Source organism: Scyliorhinus torazame, chromosome 6 (assembly GCF_047496885.1).
Source record: "Scyliorhinus torazame isolate Kashiwa2021f chromosome 6, sScyTor2.1, whole genome shotgun sequence".
NCBI lineage: Eukaryota > Metazoa > Chordata > Chondrichthyes > Carcharhiniformes > Scyliorhinidae > Scyliorhinus > Scyliorhinus torazame.
Window position 1 is genome coordinate 279704051 of NC_092712.1, and position 16414 is coordinate 279720464.

Here is a 16414-nt window from a genome sequence, read left to right on the forward strand (position 1 = left end):
ATTCAATGACACTGGAGTCACTTTTTAGGACCCTGCAGAGTTTCTCACCGGTTTAGGCCACACTTAGAATTTCTTTTAACACTGGGGAGCTGAACTCCAAGATCGGGCCGCCATTTTGAAAGGGTGCCCCAATCTCTAAGTGAGCGTGTGGGTCCCCCACATCCACACCCATGGGTAATGTCACCCCTCACACACATGGACACTACCCCACATCCCCCAAGTGAGGACATCCCACTACAGGGTCTCTGGGGGCTCCCCTCTTCAGGCCTCCCCAAACCCCCTTACAGCACCCCCTTCCTTCCAGGACCCCCACCCGCTACCCCATCATTCTCACAGAGGCCCCTACTTACCTGCCATTCACACCCCCACCCTTCGAACTCCCTCTGCACCCTCCTTTCATGGCCATGGCCCCCTCAGACCCTTGGCAATGCCACTCTGGCACCTCAGCAGTGCCAGGGCTCCCACCTTCCGGGAGTGGGGTCGCACTATCCCTCACCACCCAGAGGACTCTGATGGCCCAGGAGACCCCCAGGGTGCTGTTCCGCCTGGTTCACCTTCTTGTAAACCAGCACTGATCGGCGCCTGGGGAGGCCGGGGAATCAAGGGAGGCTGGTGTATCCCAGATGAGTAGGTCTTATGTAAGGTTAAGACCTACTTCTGGGAGTGCACTTTGGTCCCGCACCTTTTGGGCGGAGTTCCAAATCAAGACGCCTCGCGGTACTTGGGTGAATCCCACGAGGCACGGAAGCCGTTGGGAAGCCCGTGCTCTCCTGGGATTCACCTGCCACTTGTGCTCTCGCTTGAGCGCAACAATGCCTGAGAATCGCGCCCATTATTTTATTATTTCACAGTATGCGGGCAGGCTAGACCAGCATTTATTACCCACACCCAATTGGCCTCGAGAAGATGGCGGTGAGACACTTTTAAAAACACTGCAGTCCCACTCACTCGCTCTTATAGTCAAAGTATTTATATTGTGTTCCAGTTCGGTTTCTGGTCAAAGGTAACCCCGCCAGGATGTTGATAGAGGGGATTCAATATGCCATTGAATGCCAGAAGGGAGATGATTGGATTCTCTCTTGCTGGAGACAGTCATTGCCTGCCATCTGTGTGGCACAAGTGTTACATGCCACCCATCAGCCCAAACCCACCCTTGTCCAGGTCTTGCTGCATATGAACACAGGCTAATAATAATGATCTTTATTAGTGTCATAGGCAGGCTTGCATTAACACTGCAATGAAGTTACTGTGAAAATTCCCAATTCGCCACTCTCCGGCGCCTGTTCGGGTACACGGAGGGAGAATTCAGAATGTCCAATTCACCTAGCAAGCACGTCTTTTGGGACTTGTGGGAGGTAACTGGAGCGCCCAGAGGAACCCCACGCAGACACGGGGAGAACATGCAGACTCCGTACAGTGACCCAAGCCATGCCCCTGGCGCTGTGAAGCAACAGTGCTAACCACTGTGCTACCGTGGCTACTGCAGTATCTCAGGAGTCATGAATAATGCTGAACATTGCATCAGTGAATATCCCCACTTCTGATCTAATGGTGGAAGGAAGGTCATGGACGAAGCAGGTAAAGATGGTTGGACCTAGGATGAACTCCTGCAGTAATGCCCTGGGACAGATGATCGACATCCAACACCGCAACCATGTTCCTTAGTGCTAGGTATGACTCCAACCTCTGATCCCCATTGACCCCAGCTGTGCTCATTCTCCTTTTTGCCATATGTTGTCAAATGCTGCCTTGATGTTAAGGGTAGTCATCCTCGCCACACCATACCACTCGAGTTCAGTACTTCTGCTGTAAGGAAGTCAGGAGCTGAGTGGCCCGGTAGAACCCAAGCTGAAGGCTAGCGAGCAAGTTATTTCTGAAGAATAGAACAGAATCACTACAATGCAGAATGAGGCCATGAGGCCCATCAAGTCTGCACCGACCCTCCGAAAGAAACCCTAATTAGGCCCACTCCCTTCCCTCGCTAAGTAACCCAGATTTATATTTAGATTTATTGTTGCGACCACCAAGGTATAGTGAAGTGTATGCTCTACATATAGTCCAGGCAGATCGCTCAATACATGAAAACATAGAGCATACAATCAATACATGAGGATACATAATGAAAATACATAAAACAGACAGCGGGTGAAGTACACGGTATATAGTGCTACAACTGTAGAGACGATGCGCAGAAAGATCAGTTCAGTCCATAAGATCAGTTCAGTCCATAAGAGGGCCATTCGGGAATCTGATATCAGTGGGGAAGAAGCCGTTTTTTAATCTATTGGTGCGTGTTCTCAGACTTTTGTATCTCCTGCCTGATGGAAGAGGTTGGAAGAAAGAATAACCCAGGTGGGAAGGGTCTTTGATTATGCTGTCTGCTTTCCCAAGGCAGCAGGAGGTGTAGACAGAGTCAATGGATGGGAGGTGGGCTCGCGTGATGGACTGGGCTGTGTTCAGAACTCTCTGTAGTTTCTTACAGTCTTGTGCCAAGCAGTTGCCATACCAGGCTGTGATGCAGCCAGATAGGATGCTTTCTATGGTACATCTGTTAAAATTGGTAAGAGTAGGTGTGGACATGCCAAATTTCCTTAGTTTCTTGGTCGTAGCATCGACGTGGGTGGACCAGGACAGATTGTTGGTGATGTTTTGAAGCTGTCCACTATCTCCACCTCAGCACCATTGATACAGACAGGGGCGTGGATGACATGTCACTCCCTGAAGGCGATGACCAGCTCCTTAGTTTTGCTGACATTGAGGAAGAGATTGTCATCATTGCACCATGCCACTAAGTTCTCTATCCCCTCCTGTACTCTGACTCATCATTGTTTGAGATCTGACCCACTACGGTCGTGTCATCAGCCAACTTGTAGATGGAGTTGCAGCTGAATTGTGTACAGGGAGTATAGTAGGTGTCACCCAGTCACCCCACCTAACCTTTTGGACGCCAAGGAGCAATTTTAGCATGGCCAATCCACCTAACCTGCACATCTTTGGACTGTGGGAGGGAACCGGAGCAGCCGGAGGAAACCCACGCAGACAAGGGGAGAACATACAAACTCCATACAGACAATGACCCAAGGCTGGAATTGAACCCAGGTCCCTGACACTGTGAGGCAGCAGTGCTAACCACTGTGCCATCGTGCTGCCCATTTGGATGGACAAAGTTCCTCTTGATAGCACTTTTGACGACCCCTTTCCTAATGATTGCAAGTAGGCTGATGGGGTATTAACTGGCTGGGTTGTGTGTGTACAGGGCATACCTGGGTAATTTTCCACATTGTCTGGTAGATGCCAGTGCAGTAGCTGCAGTGGAACAGCTTGGCTTGGGACGCAGATAGTTCTGGAGTACAGGTCTTAAATATTATTGCTGTCATGTTGTTAGGGCCCATATCCTTTGCAGTTATCAGTGCTTTGAACCATTTCTTGATAGCATGGGGAGTGAACTGAATTGAGCTGAATACTGGTATGTGATGCTGGGACCTCAGGATGGGGCCACAATGGGTCACCCACTCGACACCTCTGGCTGAAGATTGTACCAAATGCTACAATCTTTTACACTAATGTGCCGGGTTCTCCCACTATGAGTCTCAGGATATTTGCGGAGCTTCCTCAGTGTTAGTTTATAGAATCATAGAATGTACAATGCAGAAGGAGGCTATTCGGTTCATCGAGTCTGCACAGGCCCTTGGAAATAGCACCCTACTTAAGCCCAGGCTGCCACACTATCCCCGTAACCCCGCCTCCCGTTTTAGGCACTAGGGGCAATTTAGCATGGTCAATCCAACTAACCTGCACATCTTTGGACTGTGGGAGGAAACCGGAACACCTGAAGGAAACCCACACAGACACGGGGAGAACGTGCAAACTCCACACAGACTGTCACCCGAGGCCGTAATTGAACCCGGCTCCCTGGAGCTGTGAGGCAGCAGTGCCGTGTCCGCCACCATTCAAGACTGGTAATGGCAAGACCGCAGAGCTCAGACCTAATCCATTGGTTGTGGGGTCACATTTCTCTCTATCCATTATATGCTGCTTCCACTGTTTGGCATGAAAGTGGTCCTGGGTTGACCAGATGTACCTGGTGCTGCTCCTGGCTCTTCATTGGGGTTGATCCCCGGCTTGTTGCGAATGGTCAAGTAAGGAATATGCTGTGCAGGAGTTTATATGTTCTGCAGATGCTGATGCCCCACAGCACCTCAACGATGCCCAGGTTTGAGTTCCTATATCTAACACTTCTCCATTGCTGAATGACTGTGATCAGAAACTCAGCAAGAGGGCCACATGTGGCACAGTGGTTAGCACAGCTGCCTACGGTGCCGAGGATCCGGGTTCGAATCCTGGCCCTGGGTCACTATCCGTGTGGAGTTTGCACATTCTCCTCGTGTCTGCGTGGGTTTCGCCCCCACAATCCAAATATGTGTAGGATAGGTGGATTGGCCACGCTAAATTGCCCCTTAATTGGAAAAAAAATAATTGTTGTACTAAATTTATTTTTTTAAAAAGAAACTCATCAAGGCAGGAGCAGAGTTGAATGTCCATCTTTCAATTGCTCCAAGATACATGGCATTGTCAGGGAACTGAGCCGAACCTCTGTAATATATCTATAACAGGTCAGAAATTTGACCTCGGATTTGGGATGCCTTTAAAAAGACTTGGTTCCATTGGAAAGGACACTAGGTAGACAGAGCTCCAGGTTCAAGGAGAATGAGGATGAGAAAAATATCAGCCATGATTGAATGGCGGAGCAGACTCGATGGACCGAGTGGCCTAATTCTGCTCCTTCTGTCTAATGGTCTTATTAGGTAAGACTCGTAACTGAATTTGTGTCCACTGCAGAAAATCAGACAGCAAATTTAAATGCTTGGAGGTAAGCATAATGTTGATATCCATAGCAAGGATTACAAGGATGATATCGGAGATGGCCACATGGGGCAGGCTAGTGCCAGGTGCTGGTTAAAATGCCACCTCTATTCTCTAGGACTTTGTCCTGTGTGCTTGGTTACATTTTTGGCCCACCAGCCCTCACCCCCCACACCCCATAACCCCCCAACCCACTTCCCGTACCACCTCCATGCCCTCATGTCAATACAATATCTATTCATGCCCCACCACCCACCCCAATTATCCCCCAACCATCCATGCCAATTCATGCCCATTGATCCAGTATACACTATGTACAGAACCATGAATCCTATAGTAAAATGGCATGGTTGAAACTGCTTAGAAAAAAATCCATTTGCAATTTTTTTTTAAACGTACTGTTGTTCATGAAACCCTATTAACGTGGCAAACAAACCATTAAAGTATCAATAACAAGCTTTACACATTTTAAACCTCTTAATGTGTGTGCAAATAAATATTGAGACATTGACAAAAGAGATCACAGAAAAAAACTAACTCATCATAGCCTCAAAGATGTCAACCAAGAAAAGACAATATTTTTCTGTGCCTGTGTAAACAAACTCACTCACATAATCTCTTTATAAAGTGTCTGAGCTCTCAGTTGAGAGTTGGCTGAGAAAGGGCTTGAAAGAAATGGGGAAGAACTTTTGAAGTCAACTTTCAAATAATTCCTGAATCCAGACTATGGCTCACAACTTCTTTGAGATCATGAACCAGGAGTCATGAGAAGCTGGCCCGACTTTACTGAAAATGCATGGGGCTAGCAGATGCCTATTCCTGCTATGGAGTCGGCCCACTACTCACACCCTTGTCCCATGCCAGAAAAAAATCCCAGAAATGTGGGCAGGAATCCTAGAATCAGGTCTCACCTGCCATTTTTCCAAAGTCCTTCCAAAAATGGCAAGCAGTATCACAGTTTGGGAGAAATCCATTCCTCAATTTCTAACAGAGCATTGATAGGGAATATGTCCTGTCCAAAAGTATCTTGAGTGATCAGTGAACATAAATTCAAATCCCAAAGCTTATTCTGAGAATTTAAATTCAGATTTGAAATAAGACGGAAATTAAAAACTGGGATCAATAAAAGTGACTACGCGGGGGAAGCGAGAGTAATCGCAAGGTAAGGAACAGCAGCGTGGGGAGAGAGACAGGTGGCTGGAGGAAAGAAAAATCCCAAAGTGAAGGGACGGCAAGATGCAAGGAGCAGCAGCAGCGAGGGGAAAGCGCAGGAGAGGCGGACGCGCAGGCAGGCGGCCCCACGAGATGAGACAAATGTTCGGGCAAGCCTGGAAGGGGAAAGGATGGCGGACCAACCAGCGGATTTGGAGCAACGACGCAGCGACCAGCATTCCAACCCCCCCCCCCGCACGGGGAGGAAGAGTGGAGAAACGTGATAAAAGAGGAGCTGAACACCGTAAAGGAGACGTTCAGGTCGGAGCTCAACACAATGATGAAGGAGGCGCTGGTGGAGACAACGCACAAAATGCAGCAGACCATCGAAGGCCTGGGAAGGAAAGTGGAGGCGCAGGAGAGAACGATGCCAGAGTTGGAGAGGGCCGCTTCAGACCAGAGCGACAGGGTGATAGCCCTGGAAGCCGAAGCGAAAAGGTTTGTAACGTCCCAGGGGAACCTTGGAGGGAAAGTGGGGACCCTGAAAATTGGTCCAGATGGCAGATCTAGCAGACCCACTAAAATAGTGGGTCTGCCAGAGGGGATAGAGGATAGAGACCCAACAGGCTACATCGCCAAAATGCTGGGCAAACTAGTGGGAAGGGAGGAATTTCCGAAGTCCCCAGAAATAGATAGGGAGCAAAGGTCACTCCGACCCAAGCCCAAAGCCGGGGAACAGCCCAGAGCGATTATCGAAAGGCTGCACCGGTTCCAACACCGGGATAAAATCCTAAAGTGGGCCCGGCAAATGAGACCAAGCACGTGGGAAGGGAAGAACATAAGGCTGTATCAGGACACTGGGGCAGACCTAGCCAAAAGAAGAGCCAAATTCAACAAGGCAAAATCAGCACTCTACAAAAGCAAGGTGAAATTTGGGATATTATTCCCGGCCAAAATCTGGGTAACATTTGAGGGGAGAGAGCTGTATTTTAACACCCCAGCAGCGGCTGATGGGTTTGTTAGATAGAACAAACTGGGGGAGGAGCAGCCGCAACTGCGAAGAAAGCCATGAGGACAAAAAAGAAAGGGAAAATCGGAACAAAGAGCGGAGGACAGACCGTGAACAAGGACAACAAGATCATGAACTGTGCACATGTGTTTTATGTTTTGCGCAGGACTGTGCTGCCTCATTTCCGGGCTTGTTTCCTCCCTCAATGCGATGGGGGGGGGGGAGCAGAGCGAGGGAAAGGGGGGTGAGGAAAGCGGACAGCAGAGCGGGACAAGAGCCAGCAGGAGGAAGGTTAGATGAGGCCAGAGCTGGGTGAATACTGGGAGGAGAGCTAGCGAGGTGGGCCAGCACAGGAGGGAAGGAGGGCCGCGGCGCGCCTGTCAGGGCAGAGGAAGTGCCTGGCACAAGGTGGGGGGGGTGAAAACACATGGGGGGGGGGGGGACAAAGGGACCGGGGGGGGGGGGAGCGCAGAACAAAAGAGATGCAAAGAGAAGGGTGAGATAGAGAAGCAATACAGACACAGGCCTCGGTGGGCATGGGGCAGGGCGAGGAACCAAGACGATGCCCCATGCACCCACGTGGCGTACACATAACTGGCCGCCATGTTGGGTGCCCCTGGACAAAGGGAAACCCCAGAGCGCGCGGGCCCGACCCCATGGTGAGAGCGGCGATCCTGGCCATTTTGGATGGCCCCCTAACAAAGGGAAACCCCGAAGGGCAGGGGCGCATCCACCAGGTAAGTATGGGCGATCCCGCAGGACCAGGGGGTCAGAAACCCCCCACCAGGATTGTTACCTGGAATTTACGGGGGCTCAATGGCCCAGTGAAAAGATCCAAAGTCTTCGCCCACCTAAGAAACCTAAAAGTAGACAATCTATCTACAAGAGACGCACCTGAGGGAGAGGGACCGACTGCTGGTAAGGAAGGGCTGGGTGGGACAGACGTACCATTCAAGCTACAGGGCGAGGGCTAGGGAGGTAGCAATATTAATTAGCAAGAGGACGACATTTACGGAAACCAAGGCAGTTACAGGCCCAGGGGGACGGTACGTCATGGTCAGCAGTGTCCTGGAAGGGGCACCAGTCATAATGGTAAATGTGTACGCTCCCAACTGGGGCGACACGGAATTCATAAAGAAGACCATGGCAGAACTCTCTGATCTTGACACACACCGACTGATTATGGGGGGGCGACTTTAACTGCATGCTGGACTCTCTGACCGACCGATCAAACCCCAGAACGGGAAAAAAAAAAAAATCTAGCATGGCTAGGGAGCTCGGAGCCTTCATGGGAGCGGTGGACCCATGGAGGTTCCTGCACACGGGAGAAAAGGAGTTCTCGTTCTTTTCGCAGGTGGACAAGGTATACACCTGTATCGACTTCTTTGCAGGGGGGAAAATCGGTGCTTTCAGGGATCACAGGAAAGGAATATTCCGCGATCGTTATCTCCGACCATGCTCCACACTATATGGATGTGAGGTTGGAGACAGGCCGGGCCCAGCGTCCCAAGTGGAGGCTGGGCACGGACCTCTTGGCCAACAAGCCCTTCTGCCAAAAAATATCATGGGCCATAGGCAACTACGTTAGTAACAACCAAAATGGGGAGGTCTCGCCCTCCACGTTTTGGGAGGCACTGAAGGCCGTGATTAGAGGAGAGATCATAGCCTACAAGGAAGTAGAGATAGGGAAGAGAGGGTGGCCAGGCAACAGCCAGTGGACGCCATTCTGGAAGTCGATAGAAAATACTCCGAGGCCCCTATCGTAGGGCTGCTGGCGGAGTGGAAATAGCTGCTAATGGACTTTAACTTGCTAACCACTAGGAAAGCAGTGTACCAACTCCACCAGACATAGGGGCCCATCTATGAACACGGAGACAAGGCTGGCCGCCTATTGGCTCACCAGCTGAGAAAGCAGGCAGCCACGAGGGAAAGAGCGCAGGTTAAGGATAGCAGGGGCAGGCTGGGAACAGAGCCAAAGGAGATCAATCGGGCATTTGAGATCTTCTACCGAAGACTGTACACCTCCGAGCCTCCCAACGGGGATGCGGGGATGAAACAGTTCCTAGACAGACTGGAACTACCTGTTGTGGGGGAAGACAGACGGGGGTAGCTGGAAGCACCTGGGATGTACCTGGGAGAAATCATGGAGAGCATCAGCTCCATGCAGGCGGGGAAGGCACCGGGACCAGACGGGTTCCCGACAGACTTCTACAAAAAATCTGCACCAGTCCTGGCCCCACACCTAAGGACGTGTTCACGGACTCACTGGCTGGCAAGAGGCACAATCTCACTGATACCCAAAAAAGACAAAAACATGACGGAATGGGGATCTTACAGACCCATTTCACTGCTGAACGTGGATGTGAAAATACTCGCAAAGGTCCTGGCTAAGGGGGCAGCAGGGTGGTGCAGTGGTTAGCACTGCGGTCTCACGGTGCCGAGGTCCCAGGTTCGATCCCGGCTCTGGGTCACTGTCTGTGTGGAGTTTGCACATTCTCCCCGTGTTTGCGTGAGTTTCTCCCCCACAACCCAAAGATGTGCAAGGTAGGTAGATTGAACATGCTAAATTGCCCCTTAATTGGAAAAAACTAATTGGGTATTTTAAATTTATTTTAAAAAAGGTCCTGGCTAAAAGTCTGGAGGGCTACACACCAGAGGTGGTCGCAGAGGACCAAATGGGCTTTGTCAAGGGTAGGCAGCTCACAGCGAATATCAGGCGGCTGCTGAATGTGATAATGACCTTCCCCCCCCCCCCCCCCCACCCGGACGCAGAAAATGCCTTTGACAGAGTCGAATGGAACTACCTCCTAGGAGGTACTGGAATGGTTTGGGCTAGGAGCGGGGTTCACCGCCTGGGTGAGGCACCTGTACAACGCTCCCAAAGCGAGTGTCTGAACTAACTCCACCAGCTCTGAATACTTCAAGCTGCAGAAAGGAACAAGACAGGGCTGCCCCCTGTCCCCACTCTTGTTCGCGCTAGCGATTGAACCCCTGGCAATAGCCCTGCGGGACACGAAAAGCTGGAAGGGAATCTGGAGAGGAGACAGAGAGCACAGAGTTTCACTCGATGTAGATGATCTGCTCCTCTATGTCTCGAAGCCACAGGGAGGATTGAAGCCAATACTGCAAATACTGAAAGCGTTTGGAACCTTCTCAGGCTACAAACTTAACCTGAGGCAGTCCCAGTGAACCCAAAAGGGGGAGGGACAGGGCTGGAGGGGCTCCCGTTCAAAACGGCCCAGAACAAATTCCACTACCTGGGGATCCAGATAGCCAGAAACTGGACACAGATCCACATGTGGAACCTGACCAGCCTGGTGGAGGAAGTAAGAAAAGACCTTCAACGGTGGGGCTCACTCCCACTCTCCCTGGCGGTGAGAGTGCAGACAATCAAGATGAACGTACTGCCAAGGTTTCTCTTCCTATTAAGATCCATTCCGATCTTCATCCCCAAGGCCTTTTTCCAAAACGTAGACAGTCCAATCATGGCGTTTGTGTTTGGGGGCAAGAACCCGAGAATCCCTAAACCGACACTGCAAAGAAGTAAAATCAAAGGAGGCCTGGCCCTACTAAACCTCCAATACTACCACTGGGCAGCAATGGCAGAAAGAGTGAGGGGATGGGTACAAGAACCCGACACTGATTGGGTACAAATGGAGGAGGTGTTCTGTAAAGGAACGACCCTCCAGGCCCTGGCTACAGCAGCACTCCCGTCCTCATCTACAAGATTCACAACAAGCCCAGTGGTAGCGGCCACGCTGAGAACGTGGACCCAGTTGAGACAGCACTTCAGGATAACTAAAATGTTCCCCATGGCCCCCATCTGCGGCAATCACAGATTCCCACCAGCCATGCTGGATACCACCTTCAAAAGATGGAGGGGGGATGGGGGCACACTGACGGTCGAGGACTTCTACGTAGGGAACAGACTGGCGACACTGGACGAACTGACGAGGAAGTGGAAACTAACGAAAGGACAGGAATTGAGACACCTCCAAATAAAACACTTTCTCCGCAAAGAAACAGTAGGGTGCCCCGGGGCCCTAGCAAACACCCGTACCGGCCTCCCCGAACAGGCGCTGGAATGTGGCGACCAGGGGCTTGTCACAGTAACTTCATTGAAGCGTACTTGTGACAATAAGCGACTATTATTGTTATTAAATACACTACTAGAGGACCTGAAGCGAGAAGGGGGGGGCTATGTGGGAAAATATATGGACAGCTACTGGATAGAGCTCGAACACCACTGGACGAGACCAGACAAAAATTGGAGGGCGAACTGGGGACACAGGTAGGGTGGGGACTCTGGAGCGAAACACTGAGCAGGGCGAACTCCACCTCCTCCTGCGCAAGGCTAAGCCTAATGCAGCACAAAGTGGTGCACAGAGCGCACCTGACCAGAACCCGAATGAACAGGTTCCCCCCGAGGTGGAGGACAAATGTGAGCGGTGCCAGAGGGGCCCGGACAACCACACCCACATGTTTTGGGCTTGCCACAAACTTGCTGGGTTCTGGGCAGCCTTCTCCGATGCAATGTCCAAGGTTGTGGGGGTGAGGGTGAAGCCATGCCCGATAGTGGCAATCTTCGGGGTATCGGAGCAGCCAGAGTTACACATGGGGAAGGGGGCCAACGCCCTTGCATTCGCTTCCCTAATCACACGCCGGAGAATCCTGTCGGCTGGCGATCGGCAGCACCACCCAAGACTGCAGACTGGCTCGCTGACCTCTCGAAATGTTTCCACCTGGAGAAGATTAAGTACGCCATCCGAGGGTCAGAGGAAGGCTTCCTGGACACTTGGGGGCAGTTTGTCGACCTGTTCCAAAACCTGTTTGAGGTCAGAAACGAGGAGTAAGCTAAGAATAAAAATAGTGACTATGAAGCTGTTGAATTGTCATCGAAAACGCAACCCTTAAATTGTCTGGCCTACACATGACATTTGCCTTACTTGTGAAGTCACTGTGCAAGCCCATCACCACCTTCTTAGGGCAAAGAAGTTTTGGAAAAAACTATTAGCTTTGTCAGCATTGTCCACATCAGCCTGGTACGGTGATTTGAGTCAAGGCCAGCAGTGCACAGGTGTTGGTGACAGCCAAAAAGGATGACTTTAGACTAACCAAAATGGAGTTGACTCATTCAGGGTTTGATGTCTGCCTGGTAGTCAAAAATTGTAGCAACCACTTTCGAGTTCGGTGGTGTTGTCCTCCTTTTGGAGGCCAGGTTAAAGTGACTCAAAACGGTGAGTGGTGAGAGAGATGAGCACGTGGTCAGGCAACATGTCCCAAAACCTCAAAGAGAAATAGTATATTGGGGTTAGGGTGATAATTAGAGAATATAAAAGGATTAAGGAGATTAGTTTTAACGAGATGACAGTACAATGCCAGTAATAGGGAGAGATGGATACAATCAGTGAACCTAGGGCCAATTAGTGGATAGTTAGAAGGTGGGCTGAGGGAACAAATTATCTGATTAGAGAAAATAAGCTTCATCAGGGCTCAAGGAGGATCTGTATATTACTTGTACTGTATAATCTGTATATATAATTCTGTTTATCCTTATTTATAAAACCCAGGATGAGTTTATAAATTTAAAAAGGTTCACAAGAACAGTCTCAGTAATAACTTTTGTGAATCTCAATCTGTCTCCTTGCTTAGATTTGCTCTCTTTATCCTTCCTCTGAAAATGTATCACCTTGCATCCCTCCATTACGTTTTACCTGAAACAATTTCCAATATCAAGAAGTTTCCTGGAAGGCACCTTAGAAAATATCTTTCGAAAATCCATATGCACAACATCCACAGTGGTTCCTATATCAATACACTGCATTATTTACATGTATATGCAGATTTTTTTTTTTATAAATATAAATTTAGAGTACCCAATTCATTCTTTCCAATTAAGGGGCAATTTAGCGTGGCCAATCCACCTACCCTGCACATCTTTGGGTTGTGGAGCGAAACCCACGCAAACACGGGGAGAATGTGCAAACTCCACATGGACAGTGACCCAGAGCCAGGATCAAACCTGGGTCCTCGGCGCCGTGAGGCAGCAGTGCTAACCACTTTGCCACCGTGCTGCCCCTTATGCAGATATTGTTCAATGTAGTCTAGGAGGAGACTTGTGTGAAACAAACATTGAAATAGATAAAATAGCCCGATGGGTCCTTTTGTGTTTTAAATTTCATGTGATCCTAATACCCTCAAAGATTTTGATTAAATTTGTCGGGACATCAATTGTTGTTTCTCCTTAATTAATCCATGCAATTATTGGCAATTATTCATCTTTGCCCAGCACTATGGGCTTTAGAGATGTTTCTATTGCTGACATTAGGGTGACAGGCCTACCCAGTTTCTGGTTTTGGACAGAGCCACTATATTGATAGCCATCCAGTCCTCTTATGTACCTTTCCATATCTAAGAGTGTTTGAAATATTGTGGTCAGAGCCCCCAGCTATTGGCCGTTCAACTTTGTTCAGATTATTGATTATTCCAGATTCCTGCCATCAGGGTCTGGCGCCTTTTCTGCTTTGAGCTCTGGTGGTTTTTATCAGTATTATTTCCTTCATCTATACTCATTTTGCATATACAGGACAAACTATGATCAAACTAGAAATGGGAATAGTACACCCTCAAAAGTCTTCAAATGTGCATAGAAACCATTCGGCAGCCAACTCTGAAAAGCAGAAGAAAGTACAGAGACATAGGAACAGGAATTGTTCATTCAGTCCATCAAGCCTGTCCCCATAATTCAGTGCGATCATGGTTGAACTGCACTCTGACTCTATCTTCCTTGGCAAGAATAAAAATCTATCAATCCCAGATTTAAAATTAATCAATAATTTATAATCATTTACTGATATTTGTGGAAGAGAGTTGCACACTTTTACCACTCTGATTTTTCTGTTCGGTCTCTAGGCCTAGCTTCCTCCACCAGTGAAAATAGTTTCCATCTACCCCATCAATTCCTTTTTCAATTCCCCAAACCTCAATAAGATTACCTTTTTACCTTCTGTTTTCCAAGGAAGGTAAGCTTAGTTTTTATAATCTCTTTCATAATTTAATCGTAGTTCCCGATAACATTTCTGTTTTGCAATCATAACATTTCTGTATTGCAATCATTCCAAGGCCTATATGTCCTTACTAAGGTTCCAATTCTCTTTCCGCACCCAGTGACGCACTAAGGCAGACTTTCATCCATTTGCATCGCGAGTAACTTTCAGAACCGGTCGCTGGTCTGTCGCCAGGAGTTTATAGCTTGAGGGCTACCGCTCCACATCAAACGTGGTGAACCAGAGGTCTCTTCCCGCTCTTACTGCCAGCCACTGGAGCCTTTGGAAGGATTTGCAGGTTGACACACTCAACTCGGTATAACCGCTCAATGAATGTACCTTCAACGGCCATCAAGTCCTGAGGTGGGACTTAAACCCAGTGCTTCTGGTTCAGAGGCAGGGACACTACCCACTGCACCACAAGACCTGCCTGAGACGCAGTGCCCAAAACTGTATACTGCATTCCAAATGTGGTTCAACCAGAAATTTGTTGGATTTTAGCACAGCTTCATCCCCTTTATATTGTTTTCCTCCAAATATAAAGGTTTACAGTCTATAATCTTTTTTCAATTGGTTTTATGCCTGACCACGGCATCGTATTAAGCTTTGAATCTCTTCAGACATCCACCGTCCCTATTTTTCCACCACTTAAAAAAAATTCTGATCTCCCCATTTGGCCCAAAATGGATGATCCCGCACATTCCTGGATTGAAATCCATCCGCCACAGTTTTACCCGCTTATTTATTCCATCAATATCTCTGTAATGTTACAATCCCAGCTACAATACTTTTACTTTACATGGTAAAAGTTAAGCAAGTAAGTTAAGCAAAATCCAGATGACCATAGACTGCTTTCCCCTTTGAGGGAGAGAGCTGACTGGTGGCGGTTTAACCTGAGGATCACCACACTTCAGGCGAGGGGCAAAGTTGAGAAGGCGGAGCCTTCAGGAATAACTTCAGCCGGTCGGAGAATTGAACCTGCGCTGTTGGCCTCTGCATCATGAACCAGCTGTCCAGCCAACTGAGCTCAAGTACCTTTGTGTCGCCAACAAAATTGGAATAATGGTACTCCACTGTGTTCTGTAAAGTCATTCATAAATATTATGAATAGCCGAGATCCCAACACAGGTCTCTGTGCAACGGTCACTTCCTCCCAATTAAAGTACAAATATTTTATTCCAATCTTTCATATGACGTAGGCGTCACTGGCAACACCGGCATTTACTGCCCATCCCTAATTGCCCTCGAAATGGTGGCAGTGAGCCACCTACTACTGCATGGCAATTTCAGAGGGCAGTTAAGAATCAACCACATTGCTGTGGGTTTGGTGTCACATTTAGGCAATACATTTTCCTCCTGAAAGGGCATTCGGGAACCAGATACATTTTTGTGGCAATCGCGAAAGCTTCATGGTCACCATTACTGAGACTAGCTTTCAATTCCAGATGTATTGATTTAATTGGATTGAATTGAATTTAAATTCCATCAGTTGCTCTGGTGGGATTTGAACCCAGGTCCCCACAGCATTGGCCTGGGCCTCGGGCTTACCGGCGCAGTGACAATGTCACTACATCATCATCTCCCCTATTATCCATCCTCTCTGACTTTCCACTGCCTAACCAGCTAAACGTTTCTTTTAGATCCTGACTGATTGCCCAGGAGTGCAAGTCCATATTCACTTGTCTATTATAGTTACATTCTGAAAGAAATACCGCTAGGTTTGTTAGCCATGTTGTCCCACTTACAAATCCATGTTGGCTCTCTTGAATCATGCTCAAATTGTTCTTAAGTGCTCAACCACTTTGTCACTAATTAATTACAATAATTCCTCCACAACATGTGTTAGAGAACAATCTATGACCCACGCACATAGTACAGCAAGGAAAACTCTTAATTTCTTCAAAAAGACAAGTAATTGGACTTAAGAATTTTTGAAGAGGTCTTTTTTTTTAAAAAATTTAGAGTACCCAATTCATTTTTTCCAATTAAGGGACAATTTTAGCGTGGCCAATCCACCTACCTTGCACATCTTTGGGTTGTGGGGGCGAAACCCACGCAAACACGAGAAGAATGTGCAAACTCCATACGGACAGTGACCCAGAATTGGGATCAAACCTTGGATTTCGGCGCCGTGAGGCAGCAGGGCTAACCCACTGCGCCACCGTGCTTCCCATTTGAAGAGGACTTTTAAGAGTTTGCATCAATCGTAGCAGGATAAATTGTAATTTTCTTGGATAATAAGAAATATTGGTCCGTGTGACTTGCCGACCCTTGACCTGAAGCAGTAACAAAAGAAGGGAAGTTAAGAAAGAAGCCATGTGGACCATACATGCAAAGAAAGGCC

The 16414-nt window shown here is 48.5% G+C and overlaps 1 protein-coding gene and 1 long non-coding RNA gene across 4 annotated transcripts in view; one reads left to right on the plus strand and one right to left on the minus strand.

Moving 5' to 3' along the window:
- Nucleotides 1-14602, plus strand: part of LOC140425456 (uncharacterized) — a 37973-nt gene extending 23371 nt beyond the window's left edge. The window contains exon 4 of the long non-coding RNA XR_011947869.1: nucleotides 14192-14602. This is a non-coding gene — a long non-coding RNA (uncharacterized lncRNA). The remainder of the gene's footprint in view (nucleotides 1-14191) is intronic.
- elmo1 (engulfment and cell motility 1 (ced-12 homolog, C. elegans)) overlaps nucleotides 1-16414 on the minus strand; it is a 370865-nt gene that overhangs the window by 317189 nt on the left and 37262 nt on the right. The gene's annotated exons all lie outside the window — the stretch shown is intronic.